We start from the raw sequence: 15697 nt of genomic DNA on the forward strand, positions 1-15697 counted from the left end.
TTAGTGTTGGGTGGGGTTGTTGGGTTATGGGGATAGGGGTGGAGGTGTGGGCTTAGGTAGGGTGCTCTTTCCAAGAGCTGGTGCAGACTCGATGAGCCAAATGGCCTCCTTCTGCACTGTAAATTCTATGAATTCTATGACAGAGGTGGCAGAATACTGCTATGTAGTCAGGAAGGAGTGACATTGGGAGTCTTTAGCATTGACCCTGGAAGTCTCATGGCATCAGATCAAACATGGACAAGGAAACTCTGTTGATTATCACCTACCACCCTCCCTCAGCTGAACGGTTAGTGCTCCACTGGGTTGATCACTATTTGGAAGACACACTGAGAATAGCAAGGATAATCTGGATAGGAGACTTCAATGTCATAGAATTTTACAGCACAAAAGGAGGTCATTCAAGCCATCATCCATCACGGAGTGGCTCAGCTGCGAATGATAGAGCTAGCCAAGTCCTAAAGGACATATCTACCATACTGGGCCTGTGGCAGGTGGTGAGAGAACCAAGAGGGGAAAATCTTCTTGACCTTGTCGTCATCAACCTGTTGCAGATGCATCTGTCCATGACAGTAATGGTAGGGGTTATCAAAATGCAGTCCTTCTGGAAACAAAGTCCCATCTTCAAACCAAGGACACCCTCCATCCTATTGTGGCACTTCGACCATGCTACCACCAAAACAGATCCAGCAGACCAAAACTGAGCATACATCAACTTACCCTACAGCAGCAGCAGAGCAGAGCTGTGGACCTGGACAGAGAACCCGAGGTACAATGGGGAGGATAAAAAGGGTGCAAAAAGGTAAGGCATGTCTTACTTACCTTGCAGCAGTAGCAGGGACCATCTGGGCCACCAACAGCGGCTTTTGGAGGTAACGTCACAGTTCAGAAAGTGACAGTCCCAAAGGAAACAGCATATTGGTAAGCAAGACCTGCAGAGTATCTTGCTGTTTTTAAAGTAAAATATATTAGCTTAAATATAGGTAGGGACTTTTATTATAATATAAATAAAGGAAGTTTCCTAGCTTAATTAAATTCTCTTCAATGGAGCAACTAGCTTAGTCTAGAGAGAAGTCATGGCAGGAGACCTCAGTGTTGTGGTCCTCTCACGCAATGTGGGAAATAAGGGGCACTTCCAGTATCACTGACAACCATGTGTGCAAGAAGTGTGTCCAGCTGCGGCTCCTGACTAATAGCATTTTGGAGCTGGAGCTGTGAGTGGACTTGCTGTGGAACATCAATGATGCTGAGAATGTTGTGGATAGCATGTTCATTGAGGTGGTCACACCACAGGTGAAGATTGCACAGGCAGAAAGGAAATAGAACAGAACATGCAATGCAGAAGGAGGCCATTTGGCCCATCGAGACTGCACCGATCCACTTAAGCCCTCACTTCCACCCTATCCCCGTAACCCAATAAGCCCATCTAACCTATTTGGTCACCAAGGGCAATTTATCATGGCCAATCCACCTAACCTGCACGTCTTTGGACTGTGGGAGGAAACCGGAGCACCCGGAGGAAACCCACGCAGACACGGGGAGAACGTGCAGACTCCGCACAGACAGTGACCCAGTGGGGAATCGAACCTGGTTCCCTGGCGCTGTGAAACCACAGTGCTATCCACTTGTGCTACCGTGCTGCCCAAATGGGTGACCCATCAGACAAAGGATTTTACCTTTGGTCATCGCCCTCTCAAACAGCTTAATTGCTTTGGTTACTGTTGGGGAGGATAGTCTCTCAGGGACAAGCAGCAACAGCCAAGTTCATGGCACCACAGCTGGCTCTGCTGCACAGAAGGGAAGGAAAACGAGGGACAGGGCTACAGTGATAGGGGATTCAATAGTAAGGGGTAAAGACTGGCACTTCTGTGGCCGCAGACATGAATCCAGGATAGTAAATTGCCTCCCTGGTACCAGGGTCAGAGATGTCACAGACCGGCTGCGGACATTCTGGAGAGGGAGAGTGAACAGCCAGTGGCCGTGGTATGCATAGGTACCAACAACATAGGTAAACAAAGGGATGAGGATCTGCAAGCTGAATATAGGAAGTTAGGAGATAAATTAAAATGCAGGACCTCAAATGCATTAATCTCAGGATTACTCCCAGTGTCATGCGCTAGTGGGAGCAGGGGTAAGAGGATAGCTCAGATGAATGCTTGGCTGGAGAAATTGTGTACGAGGAGGTATTTAGAGGGATTTAGATTCTTGAAGCTTTGGGACCGTTCTGGCGAAGATCAGATCTGTACAAGCCTGAGGGGTTGCAGCCCAGCAGAGCTGGAACCAATATCCGCGGGGGGGGTTTCGATAGTTCAGCTGGGGAGGTTTTAAACTAGTATGGTAGGGTGATGGGAATCCAAATGTAGGCTTAGGTGGGTCAGATTCAGATCAGGAGATGGGAGGTAGAACATTAATAAGTGATGTAGTCAGCAGAAAAACAAAATAAAAGGTTAAAAAGCATCCAGCAAAGGAAATTTACGGAGTTGAACTATTTATACTTCAATGCAAGGAGTATTACAAACAAGGCAGATAAGCTAAGGGCACAGATAGACATATGGCAGCAGGATGTCTTTGCAAAAACGGATACTTGACTAGAGGAGGGACAAAATTGGCAGTTCAATATCCCTGGATATAGAGTTTTCAAGCAGGATAGAGTGGGTGACAAAAAAAAGAGGGGGGTAGTATGGTTAAAAAATCAATTACATTTGTGAGAAGGGATGATATACTGAATGGGTTAACAAATGAGGCTTTATGGGTTGAGTTTAGGAATAAAAAGGGGACAGTCACTAGGAGTAAACTACAGACCCCCAGAAAGTGAGGGAGATAGGGGGCCAGTTTAACTCTGTTGGGCAGACAGCTGGTTTGTGACGCTGAGTGAGGCCAGCAGCACGGTTTCAATTCCTGGATTGGTTAAGGTTATCATAAAGGCCTGCCTTCACAACCTTGTCCCTCGCTTGAGGTGTGGTGATCCTCAGGTTAAATCAACACCAGTCAGCTCTCCCCCTCAAAGGGAAAAACAGTCCATGGTCATCTGGGACTATGGTGACTTTACCCTTTCCTTTGTATACAAATTTCTGACTGTAGGAATAAGAGGGCAATAATAGTAGGAAGTTTTAATTACCCCAATATCAACTGGGTTTCAAACAATGTAAGGGGCATCGAGGATGAAAAATTCAGGTACTGTGTCCAGAAATATTTTTTAAAACAATACATGACATGCCCAAATAGAGGTCATGCAATTCTGGATTTAGTCTTGGGAAATGAAGATGGGCAAGTGGGTGAAGTGACAGCTGTTATTGAAAATATGGAAAGATGTGTCATTTGAAACATGGAAGTCTGGCAATATCTGGTCTGAGAGAAACATGAGAGGATACAGGGAAAGACCCCACAAAGGGTTAACAGCAGCTGCCAGGGAAGGATTGTAAAATGCAGATAGCCTTGGTCAAGCAGGCTTAGCAAACAAGACAAACAGGATTTTGAATGAAGCCAAAAACAATGGCTCACACCTTCATTGAAAGTAACTAACTTAGTAAGGATCTGGAAAAGAATGGATGAGGTTCAGTTGAATTTTGTGATAGTTCTAGGTGTGACAATTTGCTAATACCAGGTTTATCAGTCTACGAGAAACATAATTCAAAGCCAAAATCAAAGTCAAAATTATGAGCTGAGGACACAATTGGAAAATAAAACTATAGAAATGACAGGAATTAAAAGTAACACCTCTTGAAACCAAAGCATTTTGAACATCACAAAGGACACAATGTAATCAAATCTATGAGATGAAGTCATGTCAAAATGAATACTTAGTTGGATTAAAAGATACTTTTTACAATCAAAGAAAATAAGAGTTACTTTACAATAACGTCATAAAAACTTAATATCTGTTAGAAAGTGAATATAAACCTCGTGACCAGGGCAACGAGTACCTGAACCAGAAGCAGAACTCAGAGAGAGAGAGAGAGAGAGGGGAGAAGCAGAGACAGATTACAGTCAGCTCGGCCATGGGAAAGAGACAGGGCAAAGCAGCCGAGCTAAAATAGCTAAATACATCTAAGGAAGACTAGAATTTTAAAAGTAGGCAGAGTCAGCTCAGAGATAGCTCTCACAGCTCTGTACATGGGAAAGATAGGACACAGCAACTGAGCTCATCAGCAAATACATCCAAAGGAGACCAGACTTTAAAGAAGATTGATTGTCAAGTTGGGCCTGAAGGTCCCTTCAACCAACCAGAAGGATCCAGAAGCAAGATCTTTTTACTTTTCTGTAAAGACAGTGATTGCATCTTTTAAAAAGAGGAAAAAATCTATAATAATAAAATAACTTAAAAGTTTTAACCTGAAACAGTGGTTATTAGTCTACTTTACTTACTTAGCAATGCGGGACCCAGGATCGATGCTACTAAGCGGTAAGTAGATGAAATCTTCGATGAAGGTATGGGTTATACCGGGGGATAACTTGAAAATATAGTTTGACCTGAATCGCACCCACTGAAGCTTGCATCGGAGTCGGGGAGTGAGAATCCCTGATCACCATTTAGAATGTCGGCCCTTTTTGGTATAGGGGGACTTCTAAGAATAGTGGTGAGTTTTCAAAAAACACAGCGAGCGGATGACCATATGGGAATAATGACCACAATTCAGTTAGATTTAGTATTATTATGGAAAAGGACAAAGATAAATGAGGAGCAAAAGTTTCGAAATGGAGTAAGGCAAACCTCACAAAACTGAGAAGTGATTTGGCCGAGGTAGATTGGATGTGTCATGTGAGAGTACCTTTAAGAAATGGGTGTTTATAAATGGGTATGTATATAAATATCTGTAGTGAGAGTACCTTTAAAAATGGGTGTTTATTACTGCAGTGATGTCAGAGAGTGGGTGGAGCTGGGTTGTCTGTCAGCTTTTTACTTTGGCTTTAGGCTTTTTGCTGCAGGGTGTGTTTTAGTTTCGTTTTCAGAGCTGGATAGCTGCAGTCACAGCCAGAAGGTGTATTAGAGTCTCTCTCTGTAATCTCAAGAATGTAAATCGATCCTTTGGTGATTTAAAACTAATAACTGCTCTTAGTAGTGACTTTAACCTGATGTGCTTCAGCTGAAAGTTTTTTTAAAAAGTCTTCTGGATGTCAAAAGGACAGCTTAAGAATTACTTAGTGTTGTATTCTTTGGGAGTTGTATTTGAATTAATGGTTGCTAAGATGTACACTGTATGTTTTAAAAGGTTAACTTGAGTTCATAGAATAAACATTGTTTTGCTTTAAAAAATACTTTTCCATTTCTGCTGTACCACACCTGTAGAGTGGGCCGTGTGCTCCCCATACCACAATCTATTAAAAGTTGTGGTACACTTTGGGGTTCTCTAAACCCTGGCCCATAACAGATGAGATAGCTAAAAGATAAATCAGTGGTAAGCCAGTGGGAAGCACCAATAAGGGAGATCCATAGGGTACAAAGCAAACATGTCCCCATCAAAAATAAGAATGCTATTCCCAAATTTAGACCCCCATAGTTGTCTAGAAAAATAGAGGGGAAGATTAAACAGAAAAAGAAAGCTTATGATAGTCACAAAAAAATTCAACACTGCAGATAGCTTAGAGGAGTATAGAAAGTACAGTGATCAAATAAAAAAGGAAATAAGGAAATCAAAGAGAGGGCATGAAAAAATATTAATAAGCAAGATTAAGGGAAACCCAAAGATGTTTTGCCAGTATATAAAGAGAAAAAGGATAGCTAAGGAAAAAGTGGAACCCATCAGAGATGAAGAAGGGAACCTGTGTGAAAATGCAGAGGATATGGAAAGAGGTTGAAACATTTTTTTCAGAAAGAAAAGGGATGATGTGGATATAGTAGTCCAAGAGGAACAGTGTAAAGTATTTGGATAAAATAACCAAAACAAGAGAGTAAGTGTTGGAGGAGTTGAAATCCTTGAAAGTAGATAAGTCACCAGGGCCGGATGGATTGTTTCCTAGGATGTTGAAGGAGGTTAGGGAGGAAATAGCAGATGCTCTGAGAATTATGTTCCAATCTTTACTAGACACAGGGAGGTGCTGGAGGACTGGAGAAATGCAAATGTGGTTCCGTTGTTTAAATAGGGTGTGAAGGAAAGACCAAACAATAATAGGTCAGTTAGTCTTATTCAGATGTTGGGCAAATTGTTAGAATCAATCCTGAAAGATTGGATAAACTGTCACTTAGAAAGGCGTGGACTAATCAGGGATAGTCACCATGGCTTTATTAAGGGAAGGTCATGCCGTACAAATTTGATTGAATTCTTTGAGGAAGTGACAAGGAAAATCAACAAGGGTGGTGCAGTGGATGTTGTCTGCATGGATTTTAGTAAGGCATTTGACAAGGTCCCACATGGCAAACTGGTCAAGAATGTAAAAGTCCATGGGATACAGGGTAATGTGGCATACTGGATCCAAAGTTGGCTTAGAAACAGGTAACAAAGATTAAACGTTGATGGCTTCCCTTGCGAATGGAAAGCGGTTTCAAGTGGTGTTCTGCAGGGCTCGGTGTGGGACTCCTGCTGTTTGTTTTATATATTAACAATTTGGACTTGAATGTGGGGGGGCACATTTGGCTGTAATGAGGACAGGAGCAGAGTGATCTTAGTGGAATCAAACGGAGCATCAGTGCGCAGGTTATTGGCAATTAAGTGCCACTTTATAGTGCTATTGATGACCCTTTCCATCATTTTACTGATCATAGAATTTTACAGTGCAGAAGTAGGCCATTCGGCCCATCGAGTCTGCACCGGCTCTTGGAGAGAGCACCCTACCCAAGGTCAACACCTCCATCCTATCCCCATAACCCAGTAACCCCATCCAACACTAAGGGCAATTTTGGACACTAAGGGCAATTTATCATGGCCAATCCACCTAACCTGCACATCTTTGGACTGTGGGAGGAAACCGGAGCACCCGGAGGAAACCCACGCACACACGGGGAGGATGTGCAGACTCCGCACAGACAGTGACCCAAGCCGGGAATCGAACCTGGGACTCTGGAGCTGTGAAGCAATTGTGCTATCCACAATGCTACCGTGATTGAGAGTAGACAGATATGGTGGTAATTGGATGTTTTTTGAGTTTGTCCTACCTTTTAACCAGAGCACGGCAAATGTTGTAGCACGTCTTCAGTACTATTGCTGGAATGTAGTCAGGGCCCATAGCCATTGCAGGATCCAGTGCCTTCAGCTGGTGTTTGATACCACGTGCTACTAGGATACCGGACCAGACTTCAATTTTTGTTAGGATACCGGACAAGAACAAGAACCCCAAACAATTTTTCTAAAATTGTTAGGAAAGGATATTTCACCCCTGGAGTGATGACTCTGACCAATAGGTATCTTTTATGTTAAAACAAACTTTAATTTAACGAAGAATTAACCACATTAACTTCAAAGAAATAGCATTAAAATTACAGTTAAACAGTTTTTAAATAAAAGGGAAAAACCTGAACTTTCGATCTACACCTTCCACTAACTCTAATTAAGCAACCCAATATACTTCCTGTGCCATTTCTTAAATAAAGTTACCACAACAGGATCACCTGTAATCTTCATGTGGATATTTATAGAGAGAAATCCTTTCAAGAGCAGATCCAGTACACTTCTGTCTTGTCAGACTCAATTCTTATGGCAAACTGCTGTTCAACTTAAAATCCTATAGCAAACTGCAAAACTAAAGGCAGACCTGGCTCCTCTCATTAAGTACATCATCTGTATCCCACTAAGTTCCATGACCTGCTTAACTAGGACTAAACACCACTCCCTCATGAATCCTCTACACTCCAGAGAATCTCCTGTAATCAAAACAATGTTCCATTTGTAATTATCCCACCTTTTATGATACCTTAATTACAGTTTAGCAGCACATACTGCATCAATGTATTTTAAACCAAGGTATTTAATAACATTACTGCCACAAATATGAAATATAATAGATATAATTTCTATATTGATCATTAAGGAATAAACTGAATTGGCTGAAGACTGTCACCTGTGATGCTGGTGACTTCCGGAGGTGGCCGAGGTGGATCATCCACTCGGTACCTCTGGTTGAAGATAATTGCAAATACTTCAGCTTTATCTTTTGCACTGATGTGCTGGGCTTCCCATCATTGAGGATGGGGATATTTGTGGGACCTCCTCCTCCAGTGAGTTGCTTAATTGTCCACCACCATTCACGACTGGGCATGGCAGGACCACAGAGCTTAGATCTGATTAGTTGGTTGTGCAATCACTTACATCTGTCTGTAGCAAGCTGCTTACACTGTTTGGCAGGCAAGGAGTTGTGTCTTGTAGCCTCACCAGGTTGACACCTCATTTTCAGGTATGCCTTGTGCTACTCCAAACTTGTCCTCCTGCATTCTTAATTGAACCAGGGTTGGTCCCCTGGCTTGGTAGTAATTGTGGAGTGGGGTTAAGCCGGACCATGAAGTTACAGATTGTTGTGGATTCGGTTACTGATGTCCCACATCGCCCCATGGGTGCCCAGTCGTGAGTTGCAAGATTTGTTTGAAGTCTATCCATTTAGCATGGTAGTCATACTGCACAACTGGGGGGCATGGTAGCACAGTGGTTAGCACTGTTGCTTCACAGCTCCAGGGTCCCAGGTTTGATTCCCGGCTTGGGTCACTGTCTGTGCGGAGCCTGCACATATCCCCCTCGTCTGCGTGGGTTTCCTCCCACAATCCAAAGATGTGCAGGTTAGATGGATTGGCCATGCCAAATTGCCTTCAAGTGTCCAAAAAGGATAGGTGGGGTTACTGGGATAGGGTGGAGGTGTGGGCTTAAGTAGGGAGCTCTTTCCAAGAGCCGGTGCAGGCTTGATGGGCCGAATAGCCTCCTTCTGCGCTGTAAATTCTATGAACACGATAGAGGCTATCCTCAATGTGAAGACAGGGCTTTGTCTCCACAAGGACTGTGTAGCAGTCACTCCTCCCGATATTGTAGTGGACGGATGCATCTGCTGCAGGCAGATTGGTGAGGACTGGGTAGAGTAAGTTTTTCCTCATTGGTTCCCTCACTAACTGCTGCAGACCCAGTCTAGAAGCTATGTCCGTTAGGACTCAGCCAGCAGTCTGTGGTACTATCAAGCCACTCTTGTTGATTGACATTGAAGTCCTGTAACCAGAGTACAATCTGCACCCATGCCACCATCCAGGTGGTGTTCAACACGGAGAAGTACTGATTTATCAGCTGAGTGTGTGTGTGTGTGTGTGGGGGGGGGGGGAAGGAGAAGGGGCAGAGTGCCCCTGGAACGGTACATGGAATTAGCAGGAGGTTTTCTTGCCTATGTTTGATCCGATTCATGCGACATCATGGGGTCCGGAGTCAATGTTGAGGATTCCCAGGGTAACTCCTTTTGACAGTACAGCACTGTGACACCTCTGCTGGTCATCCTCTGCAATACTGATGGTGGTTTCAGATACATTGTCTGTAAGGTATGATTCCATGAATATAACAATGTCAAGCAGTAGCTTGACAATCTGTGGGACAGCTCTCAAAAGTTTGACTCAGGACCCCAGATGTTAGTAAGAAAGGCTTTGCAGGGTCAATAGTTTCTGTTGCCTAAGTTGATGCTGGGAGGTTCAGGTTTCATTCCTTAGAGACTTTCTAGTGATTTGATACAATTGAGTGGCTTGCTAGGCCATTTCAGGGGGCATTTAAGAGTCAACCACATTGCTGTGGGCTTGGAGTCACCTGGAGGTCAGACCAGGTAAAGATGACAGATTTCCTTCCCAAAGGACATTAGTGAACCAGATGGGTTTTTACAACAATTTCATGATCATTAGACCTTTAATCAATCCCACCTGCCATGGTGGGATTTGAGCCTGGATGCCGAGCATTACTTGGGATTACTGGTTTTCTCTGAATTACTAGACACTAATAGGTCACCATCTACCCCTAATGATAAGTGTCAGGCAATTAACATTTCCAACAAGAGAGAAGCTAACCATCACTTAACGTTCGGCTTGGATTGGATTTGTTTATTGTCAGGTGTACCAAGGTACAGTGAAAGGTTTTGTTCTGATTGCAGCTCAGACAGATCATTCCATACATGAAAAGAAAATACATAATAGGGCAAATATAAAATACACAATGTAAATACATAGACACAAGCATCGGGTGAAGCATACAGGAGTGTAGTACTACTCAGTCTTCAAACCTGCAAGAGAACATAAAAGAGTGAGGTTCGTCATAGTGTTAGTGTTAGAATTAAGTTTTAAGAGATTAGTACAGTTATAGATATGAGAAGAGAATCTGTGTGAGAGAGCTCGCAGAGAATCGCCACACTCCGGCGCCATATTGAAATGTTAGCTCAACATTACCATTGCTGAATCTCATACCATCAACATCATGGGAATTACCACTGACCAGAAACTAATTGGACCAATCATTTAGATAATGTGGCTACAAGAGCAGGTCAGAGGCAGGGACTTCTGCAGTGATTAACTCACCCCTCGACTCCCCAAAGCCTGTCCATCACCTACAAGACACAAATCAGGAGTGATCAAATATTCTCCACTTATTTGGATGAGTGCATTTGTGTTCACCAATATCCAAGACAAAGCAACCCACTTGATTGGCACCCCATCCACCATCTCAAACATTTACTCCCTCTATCACCGCTGCAGCCATGTATACATAGGAATTAGGAGCAGAAGTAGGCAATTCAGCCCTTCGAGCCTGCTCTGGCATTCAATCAGATCATGGCTGATCTCTTCCTCGTCTCAAATCCACCTCCCCAATTGTTGCCCATATCCCTTTAACCCGTTTTTAAAAAAAATCAAAACTATATCCATCTCTTTCTTGAAATCATTTATTGACTCAGATTCCACCCCACTATGGGCAGCGGAATTCCAATAATTCACCACCTTCTGCGAGAGGTAGTTCCTCCTCATCTCCGTTCTAAATCTATTGCCTCTCAACCTACATCTGTGACCTCTCATTCTAGATTTCCCCACAAGAGGGAACATTTGATCTAAGTTTACTTTATCAGTCCCATTTAGTATTTTATACACCTCGATCAGATCCCCTCACCCCTTTAAACTCCAGCGAGTATAAGCCCAAACTGATAAATCTCTCCTCATATGTCAACCCTCTCATCCACAAATCAATCTGGTGTACCTCCTCTGAACTGCCTCGAATGCCACCACATCCTTCCTCAAATAAGGAGACCAAAACTGGACACAGTACCTCCAGATGTGGTCTTACCATCACTCTATACAATTGCAACAGCACATCTCTACTTTTATACTCCAGTCCTTTTGCAATAAAAGCTAACATTCCACGTGCCTTTTGGTATGGTACGTGCATACCAACTTTCTGCGATTCATGAACAAAGACCCTGAGATCCCTCTGCCCAAGCGCATCTTGAATCTGCTTTACATTTATTTAATAATTTGCCTTTCTATTTTTTGCCTTTCTATTTTTTCGGCCAAAATGGGTAACCTCACAGTTATCTACATTAAACTCCATCTGCCAAATTTTGGCCCAATCTCCTAGCCGATTAATATCCGTCTGTAAAATCTCCTCTTCACTGCCTCCTTTAATAATAATAATAATAATAATCTTTTTATTGTCACAAGTAGGCTTACATTAACACTGCAATGACGTTACTGTGAAAAGCCCCTATTCACCACATTCCTGCCCCAGTTCGGGTATCATCCACAAAATTTGCTATATTACACTCAATCCATGCTTGCAGATCATTTATATAAATTGTAAACGGTTGAGGTCTGTAGGATCTTTTATTTTTAATAATAAGAGACGAAAGTCCGGTGGTAGTGTGAGATTGAGTTTTATTGCAAAAACTTGGTTAGTACACTTCAAAAATACAAAAAAAAGAAACAAAAGCCCAGCAGGGCATAAGGAAGAAAACAATGGAAAGAGAACAAGGTCCGAGAACTGAACCCTGCGGCATCACGCCAGTTACAGTTCGCCAGCCAGAGAAGGACTCAATTATCTCACCCCCCTGCTTTCTGTCGGTCAGTCAATCCTCAATACAATCTCGTACTCTACCGCCAATCCCCTGCGATCTCATCTTCTGGATCAATCTTTTAATACAAGATGCATTGCAGCAATTCGTTAAGGCACCTTCCAAACCCTTAACCTTGATCATCTAGAAGAACAAGGATGGCAGATGCATGGGAACACCACCACCTGGAAATCCCCCTTCAAATCACATACCATCCTGACTTGGAACTTTATCGCCATTTCTTCATTTTTGAATAAAAATCCTGGAATTCCCTCCCTTAACAAAAATGTGGGTGTACCTACACCACATGTACTGCCGCGATTTAAGAGTGCACCTTACCACTGCCTTATCAAGGGCAATTAGGGGTGGGCAATAAATGCTGGTCTTGCCAATGATACTCACATCCCTAAAAGGAGCAAAATAGATAGATGCTAGTTGTTGTCACTTTTTTTGATTTCATTCTCTCTCCTATCTTAACAATAGGAGATCAAAAGTAATGCATCCCAGGGAATTAAAAACATAGCACTAACTCAAGACAACACAAACCAAATTCCGTACCAGAATCACAGTTCTGATGAAAAGTATTGAATTCCAAATCCAACCTTTAGGGAAATTAAAGTTTTCAAGATGAAATAAAATTTATTGGATAGATTTAATCATGCCATTGTGAAATATACAATTAAAATGTATTTTGTTTAAGCCCTTATATTGGACATTAGAAATTTCAATTTACATAGGTAAAACCCATTATAAATATAGATGCAGATTTAGGAAAAATAGAATAGATATCATACAAAATCTGATAATATTTGGTCCAGAGCTTTACAACAAATTTTACAACAAAGCTCATGTAACTCATTCTTTAAGGAAAACTGCCACTTGAATTGTATCTTGAGCCTGAAAGCTATGCAAAGTAATTTAGGTGGGACGTCCAGTAGCATTATGTACACAAGTATTCAAGGGAAAAGGGGTTGGGAGGGAGGGGTTAGTTTGGTGACTGTGTCTGTAGATTTCTCTTTGTCCGCTCTTTTCATTTGGTTGAGAGGCTATCTTGGGTGGGCCTGTTTGCTGTACCTTTCAAGTATCCTTTGCATAATCTCTCTTGATGGAAATGGCTTACTCCGAGGGTGGGAGGAAGACTCCCAATTTGTTTGGTCACCTGGAACGTCAGGGGATTGAATGGCCCAGTGAAAAGATTGAGAGTATTTTCTAGCTTAAATTCCGATGCGGTGTTTTTGCAAGAGACCTATTTGCGGGTCAGAGGTCAAACCAGGCTGCGAAAGGGGTGGGTGGGACAGGTCTTTCATTCAGGTTTTGATGGTAGGACCAGGAGTGCAGCAATTTTAATTCGCAAGAGTTCAGTTTTCTGCCTCTTAAGATTTTGGCTGACCCCAACATCAGACACATTATTGTCTGTGACCCTGGTGATTATGGTTAATACTTACGCCCTGAACAAATTTTATTAATACCCGACTAGCCTCCCTCCCAGATTTAGGCTTGCATCAGCTCAGTTCAGGTCCTCACGCAAAATGTGTAATGGACCCTAGATTGGATGATTCCAAGCCCACATTTCTTGCTCCATCGGGGTGGCCAGGGTTTTGTTATCTTTCATGGTACAGTTGGGGGAGGGGGATGGGGGTTAGATCCTTGGCGCTTCTTGCACTCTGACGGGAAGCATTTTTCATTTTTTTTGCATGTATCAGGTATATTTGCAGATTGTTTTTTTGTGGTGGATAGGTCTCTCCTCCCTTCAGTGGTGGCGGCTGAGTACTTAGCAATTGTTATCTCGGACCATGCCCCGCACTTTGTTGATTTTATGGTAGAATCTGGCACTACCCAACATCCACCATGGAAGTTAGACAAAACACTATCAGCGGATAAGAAATGTTTCCACTGCCATAGAGGACTATATAAAATTTAACAAAACCAAGTCAATCTCACCCTATACATTGTGAGGGGTCCTTAGGAGGGGAAAGTTTTTCCTATAAAGTGCACTTGGTAAGGACAGCGAAAGTGGAGCAGCAGAGGCTGGTGGACTCCATTCTTGATGTGGACACCAGTACTCACTTGACCCTACACTGGAGTAGTTTGCAAGTAGGAAAAAGCTGCAAACACAGTTGGAATTGGGCAGGGCGGTGAGCTGGTTGCAATGCTCAAAGGGCATGTTTTATGAATATGGGGAGAAGACCAGTCGTGTCTTTTGGCTCACCAGCTTAAACAGCAGTGGCCTCCTGGGAGATCACACAGATATCCAATTCGAGCAATAACCTTGTTTCCGCCCTCCTCCGGTTGATGCAGCTTTTGAATCGTTCTACCGTGATCTTTATAGATTGGAACCTCTGGTGGATGGATCGACCATGTCTCATTTTTTTGGACAGCCTATCCATCCCAACTGTGAAGATGGAGAGGAGCGATGAGTTGGAATCCCCGTTAAGCCCTGATGAAATTTTAAAATGCACTGGTTTCATGAAGACGGGGGTTTGACTCCATAGACAGGCAGTCGTTTATTGTTTATTTCGGACATACATGGCCATGTCCTTTCAACAGATTCTGCTCCGCTGAGCGAGGAGAGGATGAAATGTGAAGGTAGATTGGGTCTCATTCTTAATGGTGAGATGTGGAGTGAGGTGCTGCACAGGGTCAACACCACGTCTTCATGTGCTCAGCCAAATTTGATTCAATTCAAGGCTTTGCACAGGATGCACCTGACCAGAGCTAGGATGAGTGGCTTCTTCTCCAGGGTGGAGCATAATTGTGAGTGCTGCTCTTGGGGGCCAGCTAATCACACACGTGTTCTGGTTCTGTTCCAAGTTGATAAGCTTTTGGCCTCTTTCTTTAACACCATGTCAGTGATACTCAATATAGATTTGGATCCATGTCAGTTGGTGTCCATATTTGGGGCGTTGGATTCGCCGGTGCTTTAGTCTGGGGTGAGAGTGGATGTCTCTCCTTTGCCTCGTTGTAGCCTGGATGCGAATTCTGCTTGGGTGGAGATCTCCACCTAGTGCCTCGACTTGGTTGGGTGACCACCTGTCGTTTCTACATTTGGAGAAGGTCCACAATCGGTGGAAGAGTTCTACCTAAGATGGCAGTCATTTCTTTTCTTTAGGAGTTAGTCCCCTGTTTAGGGGGTTTAATTTAATTGTTGCGTTTAAGTTTGTGTGTGTTTTTGTTTCTCTCTTCTACTGTGTATTTATGTTTGATTGTTTCGGGGATTTTGTTTAATATGAATTTTTAAAAATAAACATATTTTCAACAAAAAAAAGAATTTTGGTGATTGTGTCTGATGCAAACCTCACCCTAAGCTACTGAACACTGAGTCTTTAAACAGCCATCACCACGTAGAATTTCACCAATTATTATGGGCTGATTGTTGAAACTGTGAGGGGATTAGTTTCAGCTCACATCTTCACACTTTCTAACTGGAGTCATTAGATAGCAAGAGGACACACAAATCCCATCCCAGTGGTGTAGAGGTTAAATGTATTGCCCAATTTCTACCTCAGCAGACCATGAGCAGAGCCAAAGATCTGCTCTGTATAGCTTGGTGCTGCTCATTAATCTATCAATAAACCCAGGCTCTCCCCCAGAACAAAGAACAAAGAACAAAGAAATGTACAGCACAGGAACAGGCCCTTCGGCCCTCCAAGCCCGTGCCGACCATACTGCCCGACTAAACTACAATCTTCTACACTTCCTGGGTCCGTATCCTTCTATTCCCATC

Source organism: Scyliorhinus torazame, chromosome 10 (assembly GCF_047496885.1).
Source record: "Scyliorhinus torazame isolate Kashiwa2021f chromosome 10, sScyTor2.1, whole genome shotgun sequence".
Taxonomy (NCBI): domain Eukaryota; kingdom Metazoa; phylum Chordata; class Chondrichthyes; order Carcharhiniformes; family Scyliorhinidae; genus Scyliorhinus; species Scyliorhinus torazame.